Below are 19,237 nucleotides of genomic sequence, written 5' to 3'. Positions count from 1 at the left end.
AGTTGAGGACAACACCAGGCAGGGGCACACAGACAGACACCTTTAGTAGGCCGGAAAAGCCTATTGCATTTTTTAAAATGGTAATTTGGAGCAGAAGGTTGAAGCTCAGCTTTATTTAGTTGAGGGCAACACCAGGGAGGGGCAGAAGCCGTTAGTAGGCCCTAACCACCATTTTTTTTTTTTAAAACCACTTAATGAGAGCCGGAAGGTTGAAGCTCAGCTTTATTTAGTTGAGGACAACACCAGGCAGGGGCACACAGACAGACACCTTTAGTAGGCCGGAAAAGCCTATTGCATTTTTTAAAATGGTAATTTGGAGCAGAAGGTTGAAGCTCAGCTTTATTCAGTTGAGGGCAACACCAGGGAGGGGCAGAAGCCGTTAGTAGGCCCTAACCACCATTTTTTTTTTTTAAAACCACTTAATGAGAGCCGGAAGGTTGAAGCTCAGCTTTATTTAGTTGAGGACAACACCAGGCAGGGGCACACAGACAGACACCTTTAGTAGGCCGGAAAAGCCTATTGCATTTTTTAAAATGGTAATTTGGAGCAGAAGGTTGAAGCTCAGCTTTATTTAGTTGAGGACAACACCAGGCAGGGGCACACAGACAGACACCTTTAGTAGGCCGGAAAAGCCTATTGCATTTTTTAAAATGGTAATTTGGAGCAGAAGGTTGAAGCTCAGCTTTATTTAGTTGAGGACAACACCAGGCAGGGGCACACAGACAGACACCTTTAGTAGGCCGGAAAAGCCTATTGCATTTTTTAAAATGGTAATTTGGAGCAGAAGGTTGAAGCTCAGCTTTATTTAGTTGAGGACAACACCAGGCAGGGGCACACAGACAGACACCTTTAGTAGGCCGGAAAAGCCTATTGCATTTTTTAAAATGGTAATTTGGAGCAGAAGGTTGAAGCTCAGCTTTATTTAGTTGAGGGCAACACCAGGGAGGGGCAGAAGCCGTTAGTAGGCCCTAACCACCATTTTTTTTTTTTAAAACCACTTAATGAGAGCCGGAAGGTTGAAGCTCAGCTTTATTTAGTTGAGGACAACACCAGGCAGGGGCACACAGACAGACACCTTTAGTAGGCCGGAAAAGCCTATTGCATTTTTTAAAATGGTAATTTGGAGCAGAAGGTTGAAGCTCAGCTTTATTTAGTTGAGGGCAACACCAGGCAGGGGCACACAGACAAACACCTTTAGTAGGCCGGAAAAGCCTATTGCATTTTTTAAAATGGTAATTTGGAGCAGAAGGTTGAAGCTCAGCTTTATTTAGTTGAGGGCAACACCAGGGAGGGGCAGAAGCCGTTAGTAGGCCCTAACCACCATTTTTTTTTTTTAAAACCACTTAATGAGAGCCGGAAGGTTGAAGCTCAGCTTTATTTAGTTGAGGGCAACACCAGGGAGGGGCAGAAGCCGTTAGTAGGCCCTAACCAAAGTTGAAGGCCAAATGCAGTTTAATTTCTGATACTATAGGCCGAAAGCCAGAAGGTGGAAGCTCCGATTTAGACAGTGGAGGACAATTTGAATTAGGGACTGCAGACAGACTTAGTAGGCTGTCCCCTGTGGACCATGCATCCACCACATTAACCCATTGCGCCGTAATGGACACGTAATCTTCCGTGGCCATGCCTACAGGTCCATGCGTCTGTTGTCAGGTGCACCTTTGTACTCACAGATTGCCAGAGTGCATGGACAATGCGGTCTTCTACATGCTGGTGGAGGGTTGGGATGGCTTTTCTCGCAAAAGAAGTGTCGACTGGTTAGCTTGTAGCGTGGTACAGCGTAGTCCATCATGGCCTTATTAATAGTAAATAAAATATATAACTAGGCTCTATGAACTTTTAAATAGGTTCCAGGGGTACACGGGCAGCATTGGTGTGGTCAGTGGAGGAGTATTGCAAGTAGGGGCTGCAGACAGGCTATCAAAGGCCTAAAATAACAAACAGTAGGCAGTCATGGCAGTTTTACATCGGTTACATGGATACACAGGCAGGCACTCCAGGCAGCATTGTGGTCAGTGGAGGAGTATTGCAAGTAGGGGCCGCAGACAGGCTATCAAAGGCCTAAAATAACAAACAATAGGCTCATTGCAGTTTTACAGCGGTTACATGGATAGACGGGCAGGCAGCTTGGTGGTGAGTGGAGGAGTATTTAAAGTAGGGACCGCAGACAGGCTATCAAAGGCCTAACATAACAAACAATAGGCTCATGGCAGTTTTACAGCGGTTACATGGATACACGGGCAGGCAGCTTGGTGGTCAGTGGAGGAGTATTTAAAGTAGGGACCGCAGATAGGCTTCAAAGGCCTAACATAAGAAAATGGGCTGGCTGTAGGCACTTTATAATTGGTTCCAGGGGTACACGGGCAGCAGTGGTCTGGCCAGTGGAGGACTAGTGGAAGGAGGGACCGCAGACAGGCTTCAAAGGCCTAACATAAGAAAATGGGCTGGCTGTAGGCACTTTATAATTGGTTCCAGGGGTACACGGGCAGCAGTGGTCTGGTCAGTGGAGGACTAGTGGAAGGAGGGACCGCAGACAGGCTTCAAAGGCCTAACATAAAAAAATGGGCTGGCTGTAGGCACTTTATAATTGGTTCCAGGGGTACACGGGCAGCAGTGGTCTGGCCAGTGGAGGACTAGTGGAAGGAGGGACCGCAGACAGGCTTCAAAGGCCTAAAATAACAAACAATAGGCTCATGGCAGTTTTACAGCGGTTACATGGATACACGGGCAGGCAGCTTGGTGGTCAGTGGAGGAGTATTTAAAGTAGGGACCGCAGACAGGCTTCAAAGGCCTAACATAAGAAAATGGGCTGGCTGTAGGCACTTTATAATTGGTTCCAGGGGTACACGGGCAGCAGTGGTCTGGCCAGTGGAGGACTAGTGGAAGGAGGGACCGCAGACAGGCTTCAAAGGCCTAACATAAGAAAATGGGCTGGCTGTAGGCACTTTATAATTGGTTCCAGGGGTACACGGGCAGCAGTGGTCTGGTCAGTGGAGGACTAGTGGAAGGAGGGACCGCAGACAGGCTTCAAAGGCCTAACATAAAAAAATGGGCTGGCTGTAGGCACTTTATAATTGGTTCCAGGGGTACACGGGCAGCAGTGGTCTGGTCAGTGGAGGACTAGTGGAAGGAGGGACCGCAGACAGGCTTCAAAGGCCTAAAATAACAAACAATAGGCTCATGGCAGTTTTACAGCGGTTACATGGATACATGGGCAGGCAGCTTGGTGGTCAGTGGAGGAGTATTTAAAGTAGGGACCGCAGACAGGCTTCAAAGGCCTAACATAAGAAAATGGGCTGGCTGTAGGCACTTTATAATTGGTTCCAGGGGTACACGGGCAGCAGTGGTCTGGTCAGTGGAGGACTAGTGGAAGGAGGGACCGCAGACAGGCTTCAAAGGCCTAAAATAACAAACAATAGGCTCATGGCAGTTTTACAGCGGTTACATGGATACACGGGCAGGCAGCTTGGTGGTCAGTGGAGGAGTATTTAAAGTAGGGACCGCAGACAGGCTTCAAAGGCCTAACATAAGAAAATGGGCTGGCTGTAGGCACTTTATAATTGGTTCCAGGGGTACACGGGCAGCAGTGGTCTGGTCAGTGGAGGACTAGTGGAAGGAGGGACCGCAGACAGGCTTCAAAGGCCTAACATAAAAAAATGGGCTGGCTGTAGGCACTTTATAATTGGTTCCAGGGGTACACGGGCAGCAGTGGTCTGGTCAGTGGAGGACTAGTGGAAGGAGGGACCGCAGACAGGCTTCAAAGGCCTAAAATAACAAACAATAGGCTCATGGCAGTTTTACAGCGGTTACATGGATACACGGGCAGGCAGCTTGGTGGTCAGTGGAGGAGTATTTAAAGTAGGGACCGCAGACAGGCTTCAAAGGCCTAACATAAGAAAATGGGCTGGCTGTAGGCACTTTATAATTGGTTCCAGGGGTACACGGGCAGCAGTGGTCTGGTCAGTGGAGGACTAGTGGAAGGAGGGACCGCAGACAGGCTTCAAAGGCCTAAAATAACAAACAATAGGCTCATGGCAGTTTTACAGCGGTTACATGGATACACGGGCAGGCAGCTTGGTGGTCAGTGGAGGAGTATTTAAAGTAGGGACCGCAGACAGGCTTCAAAGGCCTAACATAACAAACAATAGGCTCATGGCAGTTTTACAGCGGTTACATGGATACACGGGCAGGCAGCTTGGTGGTCAGTGGAGGAGTATTTAAAGTAGGGACCGCAGACAGGCTTCAAAGGCCTAACATAAGAAAATGGGCTGGCTGTAGGCACTTTATAATTGGTTCCAGGGGTACACGGGCAGCAGTGGTCTGGTCAGTGGAGGACTAGTGGAAGGAGGGACCGCAGACAGGCTTCAAAGGCCTAAAATAACAAACAATAGGCTCATGGCAGTTTTACAGCGGTTACATGGATACACGGGCAGGCAGCTTGGTGGTCAGTGGAGGAGTATTTAAAGTAGGGACCGCAGACAGGCTTCAAAGGCCTAACATAAGAAAATGGGCTGGCTGTAGGCACTTTATAATTGGTTCCAGGGGTACACGGGCAGCAGTGGTCTGGTCAGTGGAGGACTAGTGGAAGGAGGGACCGCAGACAGGCTTCAAAGGCCTAACATAAAAAAATGGGCTGGCTGTAGGCACTTTATAATTGGTTCCAGGGGTACACGGGCAGCAGTGGTCTGGCCAGTGGAGGACTAGTGGAAGGAGGGACCGCAGACAGGCTTCAAAGGCCTAAAATAACAAACAATAGGCTCATGGCAGTTTTACAGCGGTTACATGGATACACGGGCAGCTTGGTGGTGAGTGGAGGAGTAGTGCAAGGAGTGTCTGTCCCAGTACTCCCAAAATATAAATAGATGTTAATGTCTCGCAAAACAACCAAAACAAAAAAAAAGGTGGCATACTTAGGTACAGGGGTGGGCTCATCTGCTGAGTTTTTGACATAGTAATTTGGCAGTAACTATTTAATGGTGCCAATATAGGACACAGACACAGACTACTTTAAGTTGCATCGTAGATGTCTACAAATTTGTATTGTCAGTGCCAGACATTGAATGATGTCAGCGAATAGACTAAAGATTGGTGGAGCTGTGCGACATAATTTTGCATGTGGTAGAGCACATTTTGAGCTGGGGTAGGGGGGAACTCTCTAGAGGCCGGCGGGACCGCCCCAGGGCCCCTCATGTTACAACGGTGTGTCTGACGTTGGGTGTGCACCACCACCGCCAGAGACACTACATTGTGCTATGAGGGACCCAGTAGCAATGCCGTCAACCAAAAGCGAGCACACCCACCTCTTCAGACAAACAGCAGTCTCACGGGTGCTTGCGCCAAGTCGCGATACCACGGCCCCGTGTGGGGAGTTTGGCCATTTAGGGAGGTGTAAACATGTCGTATGCTGTACAATCAGCTGCAGCAAATTAGACATTAGAAAAGTAATTCACAGGCAAGAGCCTTTCATAGGAAAGCTAGGTGTCGGCCGGGCAAGGTGGGGCAAAAGATTTCGAAATCCAGTTGTGGTTCATTTTAATGAATGTTAGATCGTCAACATTTTGGGTAGCCAGACGAGTCCTTTTTTCGGTTAATATTGAACCTGCAGCACTGAATACTCTTTCTGATAGGACACTTGCTGCCGGGCAAGCAAGCTCCTGCAATGCATATTCTGCCAATTCTGGCCAGGTGTCTAATTTGGAGGCCCAGTAATCAAATGGGAATGACGGTTGAGGGAGAACATCGATAAGGGATGAAAAATAGTTAGTAACCATACTGGACAAATGTTGTCTCCTGTCACTTTCAATTGATGCAGCAGTACCTGTCCTGTCTGCGGTCATAGCAAAATCACTCCACAACCTGGTCAGAAAACCCCTCTGTCCAACGCCACTTCTGATGTGTGCACCCCTAACACTCCTAGTCTGCTGCCCCCTGGAGCTCGTGTGAGAACGATCACGTGCGCTGTGTGCTGGGAATGCCTGAAGCAAACGGTCAACAAGAGTTGATTGTTTGGTTGCTAATATTAGTTCCAAGTTCTCATGTGGCATAATATTTTGCAATTTGCCTTTATAGCGTGGATCAAGGAGGCAGGCCAACCAGTAATCGTCATCGTTCATCATTTTCGTAATGCGTGTGTCCCTTTTTAGGATACGTAAGGCATAATCCGCCATGTGGGCCAAAGTTCCAGTTGTAAAATCTCTGGTTGTGATTGGTTGAGGGGCAGTTGCAGGCAAATCTACGTCACTTGTGTCCCTCAAAAAACCAGAACCCGGCCGTGACACGCAACCAATTTCCTGTGCCCCCGGGAAAGGTTCGGCATTAAAAATATACTCATCCCCATCATCCTCCTCGTCCTCCACCTCCTCTTCGCCCGCTACCTCGTCCTGTACACTGCCCTGACCAGACAATGGCTGACTGTCATCAAGGCTTTCCTCTTCCTCTGGTGCAGGCGCCTGCTCCTTTATGTGCGTCAAACTTTGCATCAGCAGACGCATTAGGGGGATGCTCATGCTTATTACGGCGTTGTCTGCACTAACCAGCCATGTGCATTCCTCAAAACACTGAAGGACTTGACACATGTCTTGTATCTTAGACCACTGCACACCTGACAACTCCATGTCTGCCATCCTACTGCCTGCCCGTGTATCCTCCCACAAATAAATAACAGCACGCCTCTGTTCGCACAGTCTCTGAAGCATGTGCAGTGTTGAGTTCCACCTTGTTGCAACGTCTATGATTAGGCGATGCTGGGGAAGGTTCAAAGACTGCTGATAGGTCTGCATACGGCTGGCGTGTACAGGCGAACGTCGGATATGTGAGCAAAGTGCACGCACTTTGAGGAGCAGGTCGGAGAACCCAGGATAAGTTTTCAATAAGCACTGCACCACCAGGTTTAAGGTGTGAGCCAGGCAAGGAATGTGTTTCAGTTGGGAAAGGGAGATGGCAGCCATGAAATTCCTTCCGTTATCACTCACTACCTTGCCTGCCTCAAGATCTACTGTGCCCAGCCACGACTGTGTTTCTTGTTGCAAGAACTCGGACAGAACTTCCGCGGTGTGTCTGTTGTCGCCCAAGCACTTCATAGCCAATACAGCCTGCTGACGCTTGGCAGTAGCTGGCCCATAATGGGACAACTGGTGTGCAACAGTGTCATCTGCCGATGGAGTGGTTGGCAGACTGCGTTCTGTGGAAGAGCTGTAGCTTCTGCAGGAGGACGAGGAGGAGGAGGAGGAGGGGGTGCGAACGCCTACAGCCAACTGTTTCCTAGACCGTGGGCTAGGCACAACTGTCCCTAAATTGATGTCGCCTGTGGACCCTGCATCCACCACATTCACCCAGTGTGCCGTGATGGACACATAACGTCCCTGGCCATGCCTACTGGTCCATGCATCTGTAGTCAGGTGCACCTTTGTACTCACAGATTGCCTGAGTGCATGGACGATGCGCTGTTTAACATGCTGGTGCAGGGCTGGGATGGCTTTTCTGGAAAAAAAGTGTCGACTGGGTAGCTCGTATCGTGGTTCAGCGTACTCCATCAGGGCTTTGAAAGCTTCGCTTTCAACTAACCGGTAGGGCATCATCTCTAACGAGATTAGTCTAGCTATGTGGGCGTTAAAACACTGTGTACGCGGATGCGAGGATAAGTACTTCCTTTTTCTAACCAGAGTCTCATGTAGGGTGAGCTGGACTGGAGAGCTGGAGATCGTGGAACTTTCGGGTGTGCCGGTGTACATGGCAGACTGAGAGACGGTTGGAGACGGTATTGTTTCCGCCGGTGCCCTAGATGCAATATTTCCTCCTACAAAACTGGTGATTCCCTGACCCTGACTGCTTTTGGCTGGCAAAGAAACCTGCACAGATACTGCCGGTGGTGCGGAAAATGGTGGCCTTACAGTGACGGAAGGGATGTTGCGTTGCTGACTAGCTTCATTGGCCGAGGGTGCTACAACCTTGAGGGACGTTTGGTAGTTAGTCCAGGCTTGAAAATGCATGGTGGTTAAGTGTCTATGCATGCAACTAGTATTTAGACTTTTCAGATTCTGACCTCTGCTTAAGCTAGTTGAACATTTTTGACAGATGACTTTGCGCTGATCAGTTGGATGTTGTTTAAAAAAATGCCAGACTGCACTCTTCCTAGACTCGGATCCCTTTTCAGGGATTGCAGACTGAGCTTTAACCGGATGGCAACGCTGTGCTCCAACAGGTTTTGGCTTTGACACGCGTTTTGGGCCAGATACGGGCCCGGCAGATGGAACCTGTTGCGATGTTGATGCCTGCTGCGGCCCCTCCTCCACCTCCGCTTCTGAACTACTGCCGCCTGCACCCTGTTCCCCCAATGGCTGCCAATCGGGGTCAATAACTGGGTCATCTATTACCTCCTCTTCGAGCTCGTGTGCAACTTCGTCTGTGTCACTGTGTCGGTCGGTGGTATAGCGTTCGTGGCGGGGCAACATAGTCTCATCAGGGTCTGATTGTGGATCTGTACCCTGAGAGGGCAATGTGGTGGTCTGAGTCAAAGGAGCAGCATAGTACTCTGGCTGTGGCTGTGCATCAGTGCACTCCATGTCAGAATATACTTGTAATGGGCATGGCCTGTTAAATGTTTCACTTTCTAAGCCAGGGACGGTATGTGTAAAGAGCTCCATGGAGTGACCCGTTGTGTCGCCTGCTGCATCCTTCTCTCTTGTTGTAGTTTTTGCTGAGGAGGACAAGGAAGCGACTTGTCCCTGACCGTGAACATCCACAAGCGACGCGCTGCTTTTACATTTACCAGTTTCGGAAGAGGAGGCAAAAGAGCTAGAGGCTGAGTCTGCAATGTAAGCCAAAACTTGCTGTTGCTGCTCCGCCTTTAAAAGCGGTTTTCCTACTCCCAGAAAAGAGAGCGTTCGAGGCCTTGTGTAGCCTGACGACGAAACTGGCTCCACAGCTCCAGACTTAGGTGGAATATTTTTATCCCCACGACCACCTGATGCTCCACTACCACTACCATCATTACCAGCTGACAATGAACGCCCACGACGACCTCTTGCACCAGACTTCCTCATTGTTTTAAAATCTTAACCAAAGTAACTTTATTTGTTGCTGTCAAACAACTTACACGGTGAGCTATAACTTCAGTATGATTTCAATATCCCTTAATAGGTTGGTGAGACCACAAGGAAAATCAGGCACAATGTTACACACTCTGTTTTCTGTGGCACAAAATCACAGAGATGACACACACGCAGGACTGTCACTCAAGCACTAATGTCAATATTAATCTCCCACCTAATTTATTTATTTTTTTTTCTCAGGGAGACTTTAGAAACCAAATAATATTAAAAGAAAAAAAAAAAAAAAAAAGGCTTTCTATGGCCCACAATTAGAGAGAGAGAGGTGGCACACCCAGGAGTCAAGACTGGCGCACAATCTGAAAGGGCAATATTACTCTCCCACTGTTTTTTTCAGTTTTTTTTTTATTTCAGGGAGACTTTAGAAACCAAATAATATAAAAAAAAAATAAAAAAAAATAGGCTTTCTATAGCCCACTGAATGAGAGAGAGAGGTGGCACACCCAGGAGTCAAGACTGGCACACAAGCTGAAAGGGCAATATTACTCTCCCACTGTTTTTTTATGTTTTTTTTTTTTTTTCAGGGAGACTTTAGAAACCAAATAATAAGAAAAAAAATAAATAAATAAATAGGCTTTCTATAGCCCACTGAATGAGAGATAGCACACACAGCAGTGGCACACAAGCCCTGACTGAGGCCAATATTTTTCTCCCACTGATTGATGTAGTGTTTTTGTGTTGAGGTAGATTTTAGAACACAAATCAAGGAAAAAAAAAAAAATGCTTTCTATGGCCCACTGAATGAGAGAGAGGTGGCACACCCAGGAGTCAAGACTGGCACACAAGCTGAAAGGGCAATATTACTCTCCCACTGTTTTTTTATGTATTATTTGTTTTTTAAGGGAGACTTTAGAAACCCAATAATATTTAAAAAAAAAAAAAATAGGCTTTCTATGGCCCACTGAATGAGAGGGAGAGAGGTGGCACACCCAGGAGTCAAGACTGGCACACAAGCTGAAAGGGCAATATTACTCTCCCACTGTTTTTTTATGTATTTTTTTTTTTTCAGGGAGACTTTAGAAACCCAATAATATTTTTAAAAAAAAATAAATAGGCTTTCTATGGCCCACTGAATGAGAGGGAGAGAGGTGGCACACCCAGGAGTCAAGACTGGCACACAAGCTGAAAGGGCAATATTACTCTCCCACTGTTTTTTTATGTATTTTTTGTTTTTTAAGGGAGACTTTAGAAACCCAATAATATTTTAAAAAAAAAATAAATAGGCTTTCTATGGCCCACTGAATGAGAGGGAGAGAGGTGGCACACCCAGGAGTCAAGCCTGGCACACAAGCTGAAAGGGCAATATTACTCTCCCACTGTTTTTTTATGTATTTTTTGTTTTTTAAGGGAGACTTTAGAAACCCAATAATATTTAAAAAAAAAATAAATAGGCTTTCTATGGCCCACTGAATGAGAGGGAGAGAGGTGGCACACCCAGGAGTCAAGACTGGCACACAAGCTGAAAGGGCAATATTACTCTCCCACAGTTTTTTTATGTTTTTTTTTTTTTTTTAAGGGAGACTTTAGAAACCCAATAATATTTAAAAAAAAAAATAAATAGGCTTTCTATGGCCCACTGAATGAGAGGGAGAGAGGTGGCACACCCAGGAGTCAAGACTGGCACACAAGCTGAAAGGGCAATATTACTCTCCCACTGTTTTTTTATGTATTTTTTTTTTTTCAGGGAGACTTTAGAAACCCAATAATATTTAAAAAAAAAAATAAATAGGCTTTCTATGGCCCACTGAATGAGAGGGAGAGAGGTGGCACACCCAGGAGTCAAGACTGGCACACAAGCTGAAAGGGCAATATTACTCTCCCACTGTTTTTTTATGTATTTTTTTTTTTCAGGGAGACTTTAGAAACCCAATAATATTTTAAAAAATAAATAAATAGGCTTTCTATGGCCCACTGAATGAGAGGGAGAGAGGTGGCACACCCAGGAGTCAAGACTGGCACACAAGCTGAAAGGGCAATATTACTCTCCCACTGTTTTTTTAGGTATTTTTTTTTTTCAGGGAGACTTTAGAAACCAAATAATATTAAAAAAAAAAAAAATATATATAGGCTTGCTATAGCCCACTGAATGAGAGAGAGAGGTGGCACACCCAGGAGTCAAGACTGGCACACAAGCTGAAAGGGCAATATTACTCTCCCACTGTTTTTTTAGGTATTTTTTTTTTTCAGGGAGACTTTAGAAACCAAATAATATTAAAAAAAAAAAAAATATATATAGGCTTGCTATAGCCCACTGAATGAGAGAGAGAGGTGGCACACCCAGGAGTCAAGACTGGCACACAAGCTGAAAGGGCAATATTACTCTCCCACTGTTTTTTTATTTATTTATTTTTTTTTCAGGGAGACTTTAGAAACCAAATAATAAGAAAAAAAATAAATACATAAATAGGCTTTCTATAGCCCACTGAATAAGAGATAGCACACACAGCAGTGGCACACAAGCCCTGACTGAGGCCAATATTTTTCTACCACTGATTGATGTAGTGTTTTTGTGTTGAGGTAGAATTTAGAACACAAATCACGGAAAAAATAAATAGGCTTTCTATGGCCCACTCAGTGAGAGATGGCACACACAGGGATGGCACTGTAGCAGAAATGCCAATCTTAATCTCCCACAAAAAAAACAAAAAAAAAACAGGGACTGTCCTACAATTACTATCTCCCTGCAGTAATCTAAGCCAGGTATGGCAGGCAGCAATAGGAGTGGACTGATGCACAAATTAAATAAAAAGTGTGGACAAACAAAAAAGATAGCTGTGCAGAAAGGAAGGAACAAGAGGATATGTGCTTTGAAAAAAGCAGTTGGTTTCCACAGTGGCGTACACACAGCAATACAGCTATCACGGAGCCTTCTAGGGCAGCCCAATGAGCTACAGCGCTGAGGGAAAAAAAAAAAAAAAATAGCTTCCACAGTCCCTGCACACCGAAGGTGGTGTTGGACAGTGGAAATCGCTGCAGCACAAGCGGTTTGGTGGTTAGTGGACCCTGCCTAACGCTCTCCCTGCTTCTGACGAAGCGGCAGCAACCTGTCCCTAAGCTCAGATCAGCAGCAGTAAGATGGCGGTCGGCGGGAATGCCCCTTTATAGCCCCTGTGACGCCGCAGACAGCAAGCCAATCACTGCAATGCCCTTCTCTAAGATGGTGGGGACCAGGATCTATGTCATCACGCTGCCCACACTCTGCGTTCACCTTCATTGGCTGAGAAATGGCGCTTTTCGCGTCATTGAAACGCGACTTTGGCGCGAAAGTCGCGTACCGCATGGCCGACAAGCACAGGGGTCGGATCGGGTTTCATGAGACGCCGACTTAGCCAAAAGTCGGCGACTTTTGAAAATGATCGACCCGTTTCGCTCAACCCTAGTCATTAAGAATCTAAGGGTATGTGCACACGTTGCAGATTTGCCTGTGAAATTTTCTGCACAGATTCTTCCTATCTTGGCAGAAAACGCAGGTGAATGTCCACGCGGATTTGATGCATTTTTTATTGCGGATTTTCATGTGTTTTTTGCCATGCAGATTTGTATGCGTTTTTGTAAGCTAAATAAAGATCTTCTTTATTTAACATAAAAAAAAGAATTGTGATGTAATTTCTTTGTCCAACCTCTTAGTTTACATACTCCATTGAAAAATAATGTTTACACACACAGATAGATAGATAGAGATACAGTAGATAATAGATAATAGATAGATAATAGATAGATCTATAGATAGATACTGTAGATAGAAAATAGATAGCTAGATCTATAGATAGATAATAGATGGATGTATAGATAGAAAGATAGATCAATCTATAAATAGATAGATAATACCAAACCCATTGTTTAGTAATAAACATAATACAATGGTACATAAAGAGTTAAATAAAGACACACACACAGAAAATCTGTGGTAGGCCGGGGTCACACTTGTGAGAAACTCATACGATTCTCTCACCTCAGTATCTGGCACTGCCACCGGCACTCGGACCGGCGCGTTCAGCTGCATAGATATACATGTAGCCGCACACTCCGGTCCCGAGTGCAGGCAGCAGTGCCAGGTATTGAGGTGCTAGACTCGTGTGAGTTTCTTGCAAATGTGACCCTGGCCTTAAACGCAATATCTGTTTAATTATTTTTTTTTTTTTTTAAATGTCATGGGCTCCCGCGCAATTTACTGCGCCAGAGAGGGAAAGCCAGTGACTGGGGGCCGATGTTTATAGCCTGGGAAGGGGATGATACCCATGGATCTTCCCAGGCTATAAATAGAATTTTCCCACGCAGCGGTACCGCAAGTGACAGCACGAACTACCAGTGACCTCTGACTGCGGAGTGATCCATTTCGGGAGGATACCTTCTGATGATGTGACAGCTCTACATGGGAGATCGTCGTGGGACACTCCTTATTAAATGGATTACGCCAGAGCAGGGAGTATACTGTTGGTTTATTTATTTATTTTTTTACAGTTGATCGAGGGAGTCGGGGATTAGCTGTGTGGTGAGTATGTACTGCATATATGTGTATGTGTTGTTTTTTTACACTTGAACACAGTAGTCAGATGATGAGATTACTACTGTCTCATCATCGGCTAACTGTCACTGTAGCAGGCATAGCCGGATGGGACTAGTAGTCCCATTGGATGATGCCTGCCTGCATACAGACCCGCACACACACAGCTGTGCACACACCCGCAGACCCCCGCGCACACACACAGACACACACAGACACTCACGCACAGTCACTCACACACACACCCACACACAGACACCCGCACACAGACAGCCATACACAGACACCCACACACAGACATACACAGCCCCGCAGACCCCCTCAGGCAGCCACACACACAGATACACACAGACACCCGCACACAGACATACACACAGCCCTGCAGACCACCGCAGACACCCGCACACACACAAATACACATAGATACCCGCACACAGACATGCACATCTTCTCCACACACACATAGTCTCCGCCCACACACTCTCCCTCCTTTTTTTAAACCTGCGCTTTTGCTGCAGATTTGCCTAACTCAATGGTAGTCAATGGGTGCAGAAACGCGGCAGATCCGCAAAAAGAATTGACATGCTGCGGAAAATAAAAAGCTGCAAATCCACTCTGAGTTTTCCGCAGCATGTGCACAACAATTCTCCATTTCCTATTGACTAACATTGGTAGTGCACTACACTGCAGATTTGATGCAATTCCATGAGTCCAAAAACACTGCGGTAACGCATCAAAATCTGCAACGTGTGCTCATAGCCTAAGAGATCGTGGTCTGGCCCAATTGTGCTTTTTCCAAACCCAATGGTGAAAGGAGGTTCTGTAATGATTGTTTGAAGCTGAACAAAGTCTCAAAGTTCGACGCATCGCTGAGATCATATGTTGATTAGCTAATCGAGAGATTTGGGTTGGCAAGATATATAACCACCTTGGATCTAACAAAGGGGTATTGACAAATCCCTATGTCACAAGAAGCTAAGGAGAAGACAGCTTTCTCTACATCCAGTGGTGGTTTCAAGTATGTCCTTATGCCGTTTAGACTGCAGGGTGCTCCTTCCAGAGGGCCATGTACCAGATCCTCGCATCCTATAAGAGTTATGCCGCAGCATACCTGCAAGATATTGTAATCTTTAGCTCGGACGTGGGAAGTTATCTGGAAAAGGTCCAGCTGGTGTTTGATGCTCCTAGTAGGGTTGAGCGAAACGGGTCGATCATTTTCAAAAGTCGCCGACTTTTGGCTAAGTCGGCGTCTCATGAAACCCGATCCGACCCCTGTGCTTGTCGGCCATGCGGTACGCGACTTTCGCGCCAAAGTCGCGTTTCAATGACGCGAAAAGCGCCATTTCTCAGCCAATGAAGGTGAACGCAGAGTGTGGGCAGCGTGATGACATAGATCCTGGTCCCCACCATCTTAGAGAAGGGCATTGCAGTGATTGGCTTGCTGTCTGCGGCGTCACAGGGGCTATAAAGGGGCGTTCCCGCTGACCGCCATCTTACTGCTGCTGATCTGAGCTTAGGGAGAGGTTGCTGCCGCTTCGTCAGAAGCAGGGAGAGCGTTAGGCAGGGTCCACTAACCACCAAACCGCTTGTGCTGTAGCGATTTCCACTGTCCAACACCACCTTCGGTGTGCAGGAACAGTGGAAGCTATTTTTTTTTTTTTTCTCTCAGCGCTGTAGCTCATTGGGCTGCCCTAGAAGGCTCCGTGATAGCTGTATTGCTGTGTGTACGCCACTGTGGAAACCAACTGCTTTTTTCAAAGCACATATCCTCTTGTTCCTTCCTTTCTGCACAGCTATCTTTTTTGTTTGTCCACACTTTTTATTTAATTTGTGCATCAGTCCACTCCTATTGCTGCCTGCCATACCTGGCTTAGATTACTGCAGGGAGGTAGTAATTGTAGGACAGTCCCTGTTTTTTTGTTTGTTTTTTTTTGTGGGAGATTAAGATTGGCATTTCTGCTACAGTGCCATCCCTGTGTGTGCCATCTCTCACTGAGTGGGCCATAGAAAGCCTATTTATTTTTTCCGTGATTTGTGTTCTAAATTCTACCTCAACACAAAAACACTACATCAATCAGTGGTAGAAAAATATTGGCCTCAGTCAGGGCTTGTGTGCCACTGCTGTGTGTGCTATCTCTTATTCAGTGGGCTATAGAAAGCCTATTTATTTATTTATTTTTTTTCTTATTATTTGGTTTCTAAAGTCTCCCTGAAAAAAAAAAAAAAAAATAAAAAAACAGTGGGAGAGTAATATTGCCCTTTCAGCTTGTGTGCCAGTCTTGACTCCTGGGTGTGCCACCTCTCTCTCTAATTGTGGGCCATAGAAAGCCTTTTTTTTTTTTTTTTTTTTTAAATATTATTGGGTTTCTAAAGTCTCCCTTAAAAAACAAAAAATACATAAAAAAACAGTGGGAGAGTAATATTGCCCTTTCAGCTTGTGTGCCAGTCTTGACTCCTGGGTGTGCCACCTCTCTCTCTCATTCAGTGGGCCATAGAAAGGCTATTTATTTTTTTGGTTTTTTTAATATTATTTGGTTTCTAAAGTCTCCCTGAAAAAAAAAAAAAAAAACTTAAAAAAACAGTGGGAGAGTAATATTGCCCTTTCAGCTTGTGTGCCAGTCTTGACTCCTGGGTGTGCCACCTCTCTCTCTCATTCAGTGGGCCATAGAAAGGCTATTTATTTTTTTGTTTTTTTTAATATTATTTGGTTTCTAAAGTCTCCCTGAAAAAAAAAAAAAAAAAACCTTAAAATAACAGTGGGAGAGTAATATTGCCCTTTCAGCTTGTGCGCCAGTCTTGACTCCTGGGTGTGCCACCTCTCTCTCTCTAATTGTGGGCCATAGAAAGCCTTTTTTTTGTTGTTTTTTTTTTGTTTTTTTTTTAATATTATTTGGTTTCTAAAGTCTCCCTGAGAAAAAAAAATAAATAAATTAGGTGGGAGATTAATATTGACATTAGTGCTTGAGTGACAGTCCTGCGTGTGTGTCATCTCTGTGATTTTGTGCCACAGAAAACAGAGTGTGTAACATTGTGCCTGATTTTCCTTGTGGTCTCACCAACCTGTTAAGGGATATTGAAATCATACTGAAGTTATAGCTCACCGTGTAAGTTGTTTGACAGCAACAAATAAAGTTACTTTGGTTAAGATTTTAAAACAATGAGGAAGTCTGGTGCAAGAGGTCGTCGTGGGCGTTCATTGTCAGCTGGTAATGATGGTAGTGGTAGTGGAGCATCAGGTGGTCGTGGGGATAAAAATATTCCACCTAAGTCTGGAGCTGTGGAGCCAGTTTCGTCGTCAGGCTACACAAGGCCTCGAACGCTCTCTTTTCTGGGAGTAGGAAAACCGCTTTTAAAGGCGGAGCAGCAACAGCAAGTTTTGGCTTACATTGCAGACTCAGCCTCTAGCTCTTTTGCCTCCTCTTCCGAAACTGGTAAATGTAAAAGCAGCGTGTCGCTTGTGGATGTTCACGGTCAGGGACAAGTCGCTTCCTTGTCCTCCTCAGCAAAAACTACAACAAGAGAGAAGGATGCAGCAGGCGACACAACGGGTCACTCCATGGAGCTCTTTACACATACCGTCCCTGGCTTAGAAAGTGAAACATTTAACAGGCCATGCCCATTACAAGTATATTCTGACATGGAGTGCACTGATGCACAGCCACAGCCAGAGTACTATGCTGCTCCTTTGACTCAGACCACCACATTGCCCTCTCAGGGTACAGATCCACAATCAGACCCTGATGAGACTATGTTGCCCCGCCACGAACGCTATACCACCGACCGACACAGTGACACAGACGAAGTTGCACACGAGCTCGAAGAGGAGGTAATAGATGACCCAGTTATTGACCCCGATTGGCAGCCATTGGGGGAACAGGGTGCAGGCGGCAGTAGTTCAGAAGCGGAGGTGGAGGAGGGGCCGCAGCAGGCATCAACATCGCAACAGGTTCCATCTGCCGGGCCCGTATCTGGCCCAAAACGCGTGTCAAAGCCAAAACCTGTTGGAGGACAGCGTGGCCATCCGGTTAAAGCTCAGTCTGCAATCCCTGAAAAGGGATCCGAGTCTAGGAAGAGTGCAGTCTGGCATTTTTTTAAACAACATCCAACTGATCAGCGCAAAGTCATCTGTCAAAAATGTTCAACTAGCTTAAGCAGAGGTCAGAATCTGAAAAGTCTAAATACTAGTTGCATGCATAGACACTTAACCACCATGCATTTTCAAGCCTGGACTAACTACCAAACGTCCCTTAAGGTTGTAGCACCCTCGGCCAATGAAGCTAGTCAGCAACGCAACATCCCTTCCGTCACTGTAAAGCCACCATTTTCCGCACCACCGGCAGTATCTGTGCAGGTTTCTTTGCCAGCCAAAAGCAGTCAGGGTCAGGGAACCACCAGTTTTGTAGGAGGAAATATTGCATCTAGGGCACCGGCGGAAACAATACCGTCTCCAACCGTCTCTCAGTCTGCCATGTACACCGGCACACCCGAAAGTTCCACGATCTCCAGCTCTCCAGTCCAGCTCACCCTACATGAGACTCTGGTTAGAAAAAGGAAGTACTTATTCTCGCATCCGCGTACACAGGGTTTTAACGCCCACATAGCTAGACTAATCTCGTTAGAGATGATGCCCTACCGGTTAGTTGAAAGCGAAGCTTTCAAAGCCCTGATGGAGTACGCTGAACCACGATACGAGCTACCCAGTCGACACTTTTTTTCCAGAAAAGCCATCCCAGCCCTGCACCAGCATGTTAAACAGCGCATCGTCCATGCACTCAGGCAATCTGTGAGTACAAAGGTGCACCTGACTACAGATGCATGGACCAGTAGGCATGGCCAGGGATGTTATGTGTCCATCACGGCACACTGGGTGAATGTGGTGGATGCAGGGTCCACAGGCGACATCAATTTAGGGACAGTTGTGCCTAGCCCACGGTCTAGGAAACAGTTGGCTGTAGGCGTTCGCACCCCCTCCTCCTCCTCCTCCTCGTCCTCCTGCAGAAGCTACAGCTCTTCCACAGAACGCAGTCTGCCAACCACTCCATCGGCAGATGACACTGTTGCACACCAGTTGTCCCATTATGGGCCAGCTACTGCCAAGCGTCAGCAGGCTGTATTGGCTATGAAGTGTTTGGGCGACAACAGACACACCGCGGAAGTTCTGTCCGAGTTCTTGCAACAAGAAACGCAGTCGTGGCTGGGCACAGTAGATCTTGAGGCAGGCAAGGTAGTGAGTGATAATGGAAGGAATTTCATGGCTGCCATCTCCCTTTCCCAACTGAAACACATTCCTTGCCTGGCTCACACCTTAAACCTGGTGGTGCAGTGCTTATTGAAAACTTATCCTGGGTTCTCCGACCTGCTCCTCAAAGTGCGTGCACTTTGCTCACATATCCGACGTTCGCCTGTACACGCCAGCCGTATGCAGACCTATCAGCGGTCTTTGAACCTTCCCCAGCATCGCCTCATCATAGACGTTGCAACAAGGTGGAACTCAACACTGCACATGCTTCAGAGACTGTGCGAACAGAGGCGTGCTGTTATTTATTTGTGGGAGGATACACGGGCAGGCAGTAGGATGGCAGACATGGAGTTGTCAGGTGTGCAGTGGTCTAAGATACAAGACATG

This window comes from Ranitomeya variabilis, chromosome 1 (assembly GCF_051348905.1).
Source record: "Ranitomeya variabilis isolate aRanVar5 chromosome 1, aRanVar5.hap1, whole genome shotgun sequence".
NCBI lineage: Eukaryota > Metazoa > Chordata > Amphibia > Anura > Dendrobatidae > Ranitomeya > Ranitomeya variabilis.
This window is presented reverse-complemented; position numbering follows the sequence as displayed.